We start from the raw sequence: 10,613 nt of genomic DNA, 5'->3' as shown, positions 1-10,613 counted from the left end.
ATATTGCAAATGTCCCCATTGTGGGACTAAAATCTTATCTTATCTTATTTTATCTTATATTATCTTATCTTATCTTATCTTACACATGACAGGGGACCGTTTTCCCGGTGGACCGGACTGTTTGTTGTTTTTGGTCAATAAACATAATTATTTCATAAGTGACAACTTTTAGCGACAGGCTAACTTTCTTTCTTTTTATTTTATTTGTTTACCAGTATAGTCTAACTTGACCACGACTCACGCAACACGTGACCCCTGAACTCCCTGACGTGATGACGTAGGACGTCGCAGACTGTAGCGACAACAGGTGTGACAGGTGGCGACAAAAAGACACGATTAAGAAACGAATAAAAAACTGAAGATTAAGAAAAGAATAAGGAGAGAAAAGCTGACGAAGCCACAATTGAAAAAGAAACGTTTCATGCAATGTGTTTACAACAAGAAGATTAGAAGTTGAGGTAATGAGACAGGTGTGTATGCTAGTCTCGCATAACGGAGGCTATGCTATACGAATGTTTTGCTAATGCTAAACGTTGTGTCACGACATTACCTGAGTGTGAGACACCTTGTTGTTCATGGCAGGAGCAGCAGCAGCCAGGGGACCAGTGTCGTGTTCTGGTGGTGAAGAAGATGGAGAACCAAACAACCGCCATGATGAACCCATAACTCCTGAGGGCACAGGTAGGATTGGTTATCACAACACATCTGTGGTACAGGATTGTTCTGAAAACTGTAACTATTACATTGTGTAGAATACACCTTTGCACAATGGTGTCCTTACAAAGTTTTACTGTGTATAACAAAGTTTTAGATACTTTTATATTCATTCATGGTTGAGAGTTGTATTGTTAGCAGTAATTACCTTGCACACAGATTTTGATAGAACACATATCAGTGCTTATGTAAGTACATATATATTCCGTGAATGTAAGAGCTGTGGAAAATAGCACTCTATAGCAAACCTGTTGTGGTCTGAGCTTTTAAAGTCCTACTCTGAAAATGAGTCCCACCCTGGTCCTGTGTCAGCCCCATCACTTTCCATAACAAACTGCAACAGCACACGTTAGCTGAGAATCAAAGTGAGAGTATTAAAGTGTGTTAAAGCCACACTCGTTCACTGTGGAGAGCAAGCCACCACCGCCATCACTGGAACTGACAGAGGCATCATTGATGGTTGTGATGGGCCCGACTGGTTTCAGGACGGATGGAACTCAGTTTGAATGGGAGGATGAATATACTGACTGATGCTTTGCTCCATATCAGCTCACACTCCCTTCACTTTAAATAGACAATGAGCTGTCACAGAGGTGTTGTGACACTTTCCAGCCGCACAGAAAGCACCACAGAATCCAAACAGACTGGTTTACCTCAAAACAACAAGACTTATGGTTGTTGTTGATGTTTTAAGGCATTGCAGTGCATTAAGGAGGCTTCCATAAACTCTGCACTGTATAGCTTTATTGGAAAGTGGACAGCAGAGTTTGCAAGAAATGAGCCTTCACATCAAATATGTCGAACCTTTTTTTAATATTTATTATATACATATATAAACCACATACCAACATTTATACTGTATTAACAGCCCAGAAGTTGTCATTATAGTGTTGGGACTTTTAGCTGCAGTTCAATGAGGCCACCTGGTGGTGAAGATGAAGCTTCACGTACTCAAACTTTGTACCATTCATATTTTTAGATATGCATTTATATTATATAAATATATATTTATTTTGTATCATTGTATTATTTTATGTAAAGCTAAGATCTACTCTCTTACAGTTGATCTGCATTGTGGCAAATGAGAATTGCTTTAGATTCAACTGTAACTTTATTTTTTAACTGCTGCAACACTGGCTTCGATTATATTTTCTCTGTACTCTTTATTAAACAATAGTTAATCTATGAGGATGAGGTCCTGACAGTTTAATAGAAAGAGCCTTCAAGTTGGTCACTGTCCAGTTTTGTCATATTGTGCCATCATGTGGGTGTTATTTGCAAGTACACCCTCAAATCATTAAAGGAGCCCATTCATGACGTGTTACAGTTCACCAGTCACCTTAGATAGCAGCAGATTATTTGACAACTGAGTGAGTTCAATACAGAGGTAGAGAGGGGGTGAGGGGGAGCTCAGGTCAGGGACTTGATCTTGAGTAAATTGAAATATTTCATAAGCAACCATTCGAACACATTACACGCCTGCACACCTTCACTCTCTCTCTTTTAGGTACGCGCGCACACACACTCGTACAAACACGCACACAAACACAAACACACTCGTACAAGCACATACCACTGTGAAGATTTGTCCCTCATCTGTATCTGAAGGCTTTATCCAACCTTGCCCCAGTTTCCAACCCCGATTTATTATAATTCCATTTTTTTCCCCCGTTCTCTCAATCTAAAGATTTGTTCCTCCTCATTTTTTAATAATGTGCAAGCAAGGGAGTCATGTCCCTGGGAGATTATGTCCTCGTCTTTGGCGTCTCGTCTTGATTACACCAGAGGAACCTGATTTGATTTGGAAGAAACCCCCCTGTTCCAGGACGGGATCTCTTTAGACCTACCCACTGTACTGATTTCTTGCTTTGTCAGAGGGGATGATCTTGATGAATATGATCTGAAAGAGAGGGAGGGAGGGGGGGATTAGGTGAACGGATTATAATTTCCAATGATGAGAAATAATAAGAAACAATAAATCCTAAGTAGATTTAGTTCTCAAGGAAACCCTGTTAGGGGGAATCAACAGAATAAGAGACAGGACAGAAAAGAGACCAGACATTGTTATTAAATAGATATGGTAGACCTGACCTGTTTGGTCTGAGATATAACATGAGTTCTCTGATTTACAAACTGAAATTTAAATGAGCATAAACAACAAACTGTTATGGTTCAGAATACATTGCTATGTTCTTAAGTTTGACTGCTCTTTTTAACAGCTAGAAGTAGGGCAATTAGTTGATTGGAAGAAAATCAATTAGCAATTTTTTGATAATCAATTAGTTCAGCTTTTGTTCAAGCAGAAAGGCACCGCTGTGAGCAAGTTGTGTGTCACTGTCGTATATAGTGAAGTGTGTATCTTTTGGTTTTGAACCATCAATCAGACAACACTAGATATTTGGAGACTGGTCTGAAGCAGCAATGTAGACCCACAAAGGATGTTTCATATTTATGTTTGTGTTTATCTTGGTGGTCAAGTCGCCTTCTTGGATTCAAGGTAATTCCAGTGGAATTAAGTGGACTGAAGTCAGGTGGTGCAAAGTCAAACAAACTCTTTTTCCTTTTTACTTGATTGAGTAAAAAACAACAATTTTATTCATCAATAAATTGGTTGTATAATTGTTCATTTTCATTAGATCAAATTTCTAATTCTTGTTGCTTCCTGCCTGTTAGTTGCAATTAGACAATAAAGACTTCACCATGGGCTTTAACATTTCCACTACTTTCTGACATTCTATAGATCTAACGACTTGTTGATTTAATCAGGAAAATACTTTATTCCTATAACAACAACATTGATTTGGTTTTTCGAACTGATCCAAACATGGACAAGAAAAAGAAAACACACACATAAAATAAATAATATGAGTATGAAGTGCATAAATACAATTTGAGCCTTTAAAAGAATACAATAATAAATTCTAAAACAAACGTTCAAATAAATATAACCTCACCAGATAAAATGTATACATAAGACAGTAGCACTTGTAGGTCGATAATCGGCAACAATTATCAGCAGCTGCAACACTAGATTAAGTGCACGGTAAAAAAAAGACATCTGCTTTACTGCCCTGTAGGAGCTTGAGATGCTACATATCAAATAAAATCCAGTAAATGTCTCTGTAAACAAAAGTAGACATGATTAACAGACATGGGACCATAGTACTTCAACAGGGGGCACCACAGTGTACAGATTTAGCCATTAAGTCAAAGACAATAGAGTGTGGCGCATCGAAGCTTTGCACAGTTCAAGGTAGGTGTAGTTGTTAATTGATAATTGATGTGTAATGGTTTTGCTATTCCAGTTTTATTCTCTTAGGGAAGAAGGTGTTGAATGGAACCAAGTAAAATACAGACCACTGATGTAGACTAGTTTCCCATTGGTTATCTAGACTGTGGTGGCCTGCCGTATTCTAATTTCTACCACCACAGTGTCATAATTAATTAATTTTTTACACCTCTTATAATAACATAATAGATCTCTAACTTAGTGTTTTGCTCTGTTGCTGCATTTTATAGCTGTGCGCAGCCCTGTGCGCAGCCCTGTTAACAGCGCTAATTGCTGCATGCTTGTTCATGCTATTGATTGATTGTCCATAGGTTTTTATTGTCCACTCAGAAAGTCAGACCTCATACTATCCCCATGCAATTCAGTTCTGTCTCTCATGCAAGAACTTGCCTTTCACTCTCGTCTGTGTACCCATCACTCGAAATCTGTTGTGTGTGAGAGCAACCTTCTGTGAGCGTACACCTCCGCTACCGCCATAGAATCAATTCCTTAGGAAACTTTTAACATCTCATAATGTATCTGCACATCGTCAGAACTCTCTTTCCCTCGAGCCCCTTCACGAATCAGACTACATAAGCATCGTGCCTGTTTAGACAACACTCTATGTAGAACCAGTGGTCATACTTATGTTCATAGTTGTGGCCTGAATTGATGGATGCAGTACTTTGTCACATTGAGGACCTCATAAAATGGCAGCTGCTAATGCCTCTCTGCCACGAGGTCGTGCAAAAGGGATGTGTGAAATCCAGTATCGTTAAAGACCGTTGTTGCTTTCAGTCTTGTCGCGGGCCGAGGACTCCTCGATTCATACCCGTGACCTTGTCATCGCAGGCCATTCCCAGGCTGCTGTGTTAACTAGGGGTCATCTGCAGGACACGGCATGAGAGATGGACAGGGCTGTGTGTTTGCATTCAGCGGAGGGAGCGAGGACGGAGTACGTGATCATTCTGGGCTGTGCTTTAGGAAGGAGTCCACGCCATGACCGTGTGTAATTGTCCCTATATTCCCCTGAGCTGAGTCCAGGCTCTATACTGTACAGTAAATCCACATACTTTCTGATGAACTGACTGACTTGAATGAGGCAACGTCTACCATCCTGCCTTGTCCCTTGTCAGCCAGTTAGGGAGCCAAGCTTTAAGCCATAACCCCCCTGTCTCCACTCCTGGCTGGGGGGGAATGTGACGCCTGCCTGCTCGCCTGTTTGGCCGTCTTAGCCCATGTGGGGTTTGCAGGCGCGGAGCCTCATCTCCCACTGTTTATCCATGTGTCTTTGCTTTGGCTCTGGCCCGACGCTGTAGGCCACTGTGGGCAGAGTGGGGTCCAGTGCCCTGTGTCACCCACCTAAGCTCTGCTTTCACTGGAGGGCTTAGCGCCTCACCCTCCAGCCGCTTTATGAGCAGACAGCTGAGCTAATCTGTCTCCCTCTTCCCACCTCTGTCTCCCTCTTTCTTTCTTTCTCCTCAGGTCTTGGCTCGTCACTTCTCTTGGCTCCTTTGGGCCTGTGTTTGTAGTCTAGTTCGCTCTCATGCCTTTCAAACACTGACACTGCTGTTTCTGTTTCCTCAGTACACACAAACACACACACACAAACGCATACATTCACCTAAAAAAATCTCTTATATGTGTCTTTACTACAGTAGCGCTCGTGAAGAGAGGAATCACTGCAGAAGATATCATGTCAGTACTGGTCTCGGGCTTAAACATGGTTCTAGCACTTTAGATGGGGACTTGAACCCAAGTTGCTCTTAAACTACATCTTCATCCACTTTGACATGTGACCTGAATTAATCTTTATTAACAAACGATGTTTGTTCAATGTGTATCGCCCACTGGCTGATGCGGGGGGATGGTATGTTTAGTTTTTGCTCAATGTCAGATACATATACAGAAACGGACGTGGCTTTCTGTCTGCACTTTGCGTTCATTTCATCCGTTTTGGTGCACGTCTTCTGAAAGTTTACGGATATGGACGAAACAGATGAAACGGAGCACTACCACCGGAAATCGTGGGGAGGCACTGTAGCCAATAGTTGAAGAGATACGACCAGACAAGAGGAAGAAATATCAACAACTTTTTGAGGAGAGACTTTGCGAGTTGGTAAGTTACCACATGAGGTTACTTCACCCAGGCACATGGACAAACAGCCACTTTTGCCTCTGAGGTACACTATCACAGCCCACTCCACCATGGATATATTTGTTGTTCTCAGAAACTCTCGACTCTGTGCTGCCCTCTAGCGGATGTATTGCATAATGACCATGTCAATGTAAAGAACGCATGGAAGTATGTATGTGCGCAGTCTTACTTTATTGTGAAACTCTTTTTGTTCTTAAAGGCAGCTTCCATTAGAACCAACCAATAAGTGACTAATACCTAGAACTAAACATAATAAATTCAAGGTGCAGTGTTAAACACATTCAGCTTCATGTAAATTTGAAAAAACACCTAGACGGGTCAGTGTCATAGAGTTTAAGAATGATGTAGGTGGCCTGGTAACTTTGTTTAAACATCTGATGTTTGCTTAAACCATTAACGTGTCTCCATGGCAACACAAAGTGCTTTCCTTGACAGATATTTGCAAAGTCATGAGGCCGGTTATGAGAGGTTTTCTCAGTCTGTATTGCTGCTTCTGTTTATTAGCTGTTGAAAACATTGAGTCATGTCCTATTTTTAGATTATTTGCAACAATAATCAATCTGCATTCAAATGTTGCTGTTAAACCTGAACTTGACTTATTTTTTTTGGCCTCTGGGAAATGATTGCTGATTTCTTGTAGTATTTTGGGACTTTTAAAATAAATACATTCAAACACCTAGTCACTGAATCTGCAGCCCTACACTCAAGACTCGAGTCATTTACAAAGACTGACGTCAAAGCACTAAAACAGCTTTGCTCCAGTACTTTTACCTCATCACTTCCCTTCTTCAATCCCTTTCTTTTCTTTTACACATATCTCATTCTGCATTCTTTCCATCTTCCTCTTGCTTTCAATTATCCTCTACCCTTCATCATCCCCTCTTCCTCATACCACCTTTCCCTGCTCACCCTCCCTCTGTTCTCCGTCTTCCCCTCGTCCTCCTCCTCTGCCTGCCTTCCCTCCTCCTCCTTTTCGCTGTCCTCTTCAGCCGTCCGGCTAAACTTAGAAGTGACAACAGTTGCAGGGTGACACCAAAGGCTAAATAAGACCAGAACAATAGCTTCTCCCCCCTCCTCCTCTCCTACTCTCACCCCCTTATCTGCCCCTTTAATAGACTGCCATTGTTCTCTCCTTCCACTGTTGCTCTTTCAGGGAGTTTGTTAGCTATGCTAATGAAGGCTGGGCTTGTGTGGGTTTAGCGAGTGGGGATTTGATGCTCTTTAACTGGGCACTTTTAGAAAGGAGAAGCCATCATAAGGGTGGACCGGGCAGCTATTTACCACCAGTCAAATGTCACAGGCGCGATGCAGCAGCACTTTCTTCTATTTAGTATCTTGCACATTGAAACTGTCACAACCAGCAAAGAAAGAAGGAATCGTCCAAGATACTGTACCACTGGTCCTCGAATGCACCACGTACTATATGTGTCAGCACGTCAGAGTCCTTGTAGAAAAAAAGAGTCGAGTAAGACAAGATGTGGAGACTACAGTAGAGCAGTCAGTCATCCAATCAGTCAGTAAGTCTGTAAATAGCCTGGCTCCTTTGAGCTTTCCTCTAAGAGGAATTCTCTTTCTCCTTAGTGTATTAATAGTGCCTGTGCATTGTTTCCTACAGCAGCACTACTGCAATCAAAGGAAGTTGGCCTGCCAAGTATACAAATATTTTCCTTTGTCCCTATGTTTAGCAGGCATGTAAGAGTCAGAAGTGTGTTCATGGAGGTGGGTGCACGTGTGTGTGTCTCAGCCAACAAGTATGTGCATGCTCGTGGGCATTATGTCAGGTTGTATGTTTATTTATATGTGTAATCTAATATGTACAGTGATGCATCCTTTAATTGTTTGTGTGTGAGTGTGTCTGAAAGCCACTCGTGACCTGCGTGACCCTGTATCTGAGAGGTCATGTGCTTGGCTGGTTATTGTTGTGTTGGTATGCTGTCTGATGAAATACATGCTAATCTACTTCACATGGGCAAGTGTTGTGTTCACAGGTATGTAGGCAGGTGATGTAGTGTCTGAATCTCTCGCTGCTTTCAGACGTGCACTGAACTTCCAGAGGGGCTGTACGTGAGAACACAAATTTTTGAGTCAGTTGCTCTGGACATTTTCTGGAACTTTTCCTGCCAGGCCTCTAGTATAATGTTTGGAAAATGTCCGAGTGCGCCCATGTGAGAATACCACAGGAAAATGTCAAAGCGAGCAGGTGGGTGTGTTGATGACGTTTCTAACAAGTTAGAGACAAAAAAACAAAAATTGTATTTACAATAAATCTATCAGAATGAAAAAGGTGCCATACACGTTAAAAAGGCTGTAGAAGATGTCAACTTGTAAAATAAATAATAAATAAAGCTTTTGATCAGGGCCGATGCTTGTGTCCATTTGCTCTAAACTGAAACGTGAATTTCCCTGCAGAAATTAAACATCATGTCCTGCCTCCTGCTGCTCTACCCAGATGCCACTGCTTGTATGAATGTTCTGGACATTTTGCTGCTGTTGTGAACGTGTCTGACCTGGACAATCCCCTGCTGCGTTCATATGTGAAAGACAAACTGTAGAGTTGCTCTTGATGTAAAAAGTAACCTTGCATTGTGCAGACAATCCTTTTTTCCACAATTAATTTTTCCATTGAAAACATCACCTCAATGTGTTTTATTAAACAGAGACATCATGAGATTTGTCTGATTGCTTTTTAAATGCTTTTGTAGAAAATTAGTTATTGGAGCGCACCTTTTCAAGTAATTAGCTCAATTAGAATGGAAACCATCACATGTTAATGCTCCCTGGGGCCCTATATTTTCACTGTAATTGATGGTGTCCAGCCAAAATATGATTGCCTGACATTTGAAATGTTACAAGGACTGATTCAGTAGTTTTAGAAATACATCCAAAGCCTTGACCTTTGGTTCAGTCATTACTGCTGTGCTTCAAATTCTCCTAAACGTGGTGAGACCTTGTATACTGTATTCGGAGATCTCTCTCGTGCTTTAACACTCTCTCACACGCACACACACACACACACACACATCGTGAAGCATCGCCGAGTTGAAACATGGTTGCATTGCTATTATACACTCCAGCGTGAACTTGCATACTCCTACATAAAAGCACACAGGTTAGTCATATGTAACTCACACACATGAACACACAGCATACATGTGTGTGTTGCGCCCTCAGGGAAGCAGGTTGCTTGTCTGGTGGCCAAGTGGTAGCGTCGAGGCATCATCGGTCACTTCGAGTCTGCCAGTGACTCACCAAGGGCACAATGGAATTAGTGAGATTCTCTGCAATGTGACAGCTTGCTCTGGCTAAATGGTGTAATAATCTACCCCCTCCTCTCACAAACCTCCAGTAGCACACACACACACACACACACACACACACACACACACACACACACACACACACACACACACACTTGTTCACTCCCCTCCCTTTCACCCACCCCATACCAACTGGCACAGATAACATTGTCTTAAGCTATAAAAAAGATTTTTTTCCCTCCCTCCATTGCGGTAATTATTGAATTAATGCAGATGGAGAGAGACATCTGCATGTTAAAGTGTTGGCCTCTCTCTTATGCACAGCAGATGTTCCCCTGTCATTTACTCAAATTACGCTGCTTAGATACATGGAGGGAAAACGAGAGAGAGCGAGCGAGAGAGAGAAAGTCACTCGCCAAGGCGACATTGTCTTACAGGGATCTCAGTGACAGCCTCCAAATTCAGCATCTGTCCTTCAAGCAAACCCCAACTTTTCTCCCTGGAGGTGTCCCTCAATCGGTTATATCATGATTATCAAATTGTGTTATTATAAAAGCACTTGTACCTTTTCATATGAGGAGAAAATCTAAAGTCCAAACCACATTTAAAAGCATAATATAGAACTAAAATTACTTCCCTGCAGTTGTATGCTAGCCAGTGCAGTCATTCTGACCTTTATCTTTGACTATTGATTGATTGACTGACTGATTTAATCAAATGACATTTGGCTAAAGGCAGACTTGAGATATCAAGTTAAAGAGGCCACTGTGACAATGACCTTTGACCAGCCACATCTAATCAGTTAATAAATGAGTCTAAATGAACATATTTGCCAAATTTGAAAAGATTCTCTTTAGGCACTTTTTCAAAACTTGTTCACACCTTGACCTTTGACCTAATCAGTTCATCAGTGAATCCAGGTGAATGTTTACAGCAAATTTAAATAGTTCCCTGGAGGAGTTACTTAGATACTTGAACACCAAAATCTAGTTCATCTTTTAGTCAAACTGTACATTTTTACCACATTTGAAGAAATTCCCTCAAAGCCTTTTATTGTGTTAATGAGAATGTGACAGATGGAACCTGGACCTGCAAACCTAATGCCCCTGCGACCACTGGCTGACTCCAGGCATTCGAATAAGACCAGCTGAAGAAAAAAATACAATAAAGTAGCACTAATAGATAAATGCTGTTTCAACACAACAATAAGTTGCCA

General features: G+C 41.4%; 1 long non-coding RNA gene across 2 annotated transcripts; it reads left to right on the top strand.

Moving 5' to 3' along the window:
• The first annotated feature begins 221 nt into the window (after positions 1–221).
• LOC118099689 lies at positions 222–8,289 on the top strand. Of its 2 annotated transcripts, none has more exons than XR_004694339.2 (3): positions 222–470; positions 583–681; positions 5,468–8,289. It is a non-coding gene; the product is annotated as an uncharacterized LOC118099689 (long non-coding RNA). The 2 variants fall into 2 exon arrangements; XR_004694338.2 differs by having other exon boundaries at positions 227–458.
• Positions 8,290–10,613: the final 2,324 nt, after the last annotated feature.

Source organism: Hippoglossus stenolepis, chromosome 20 (assembly GCF_022539355.2).
Source record: "Hippoglossus stenolepis isolate QCI-W04-F060 chromosome 20, HSTE1.2, whole genome shotgun sequence".
Lineage (NCBI taxonomy): Eukaryota > Metazoa > Chordata > Actinopteri > Pleuronectiformes > Pleuronectidae > Hippoglossus > Hippoglossus stenolepis.
The sequence above is the reverse complement of the archived record's forward strand: the minus strand, read 5'-3'. Positions and strand labels throughout refer to the sequence as shown.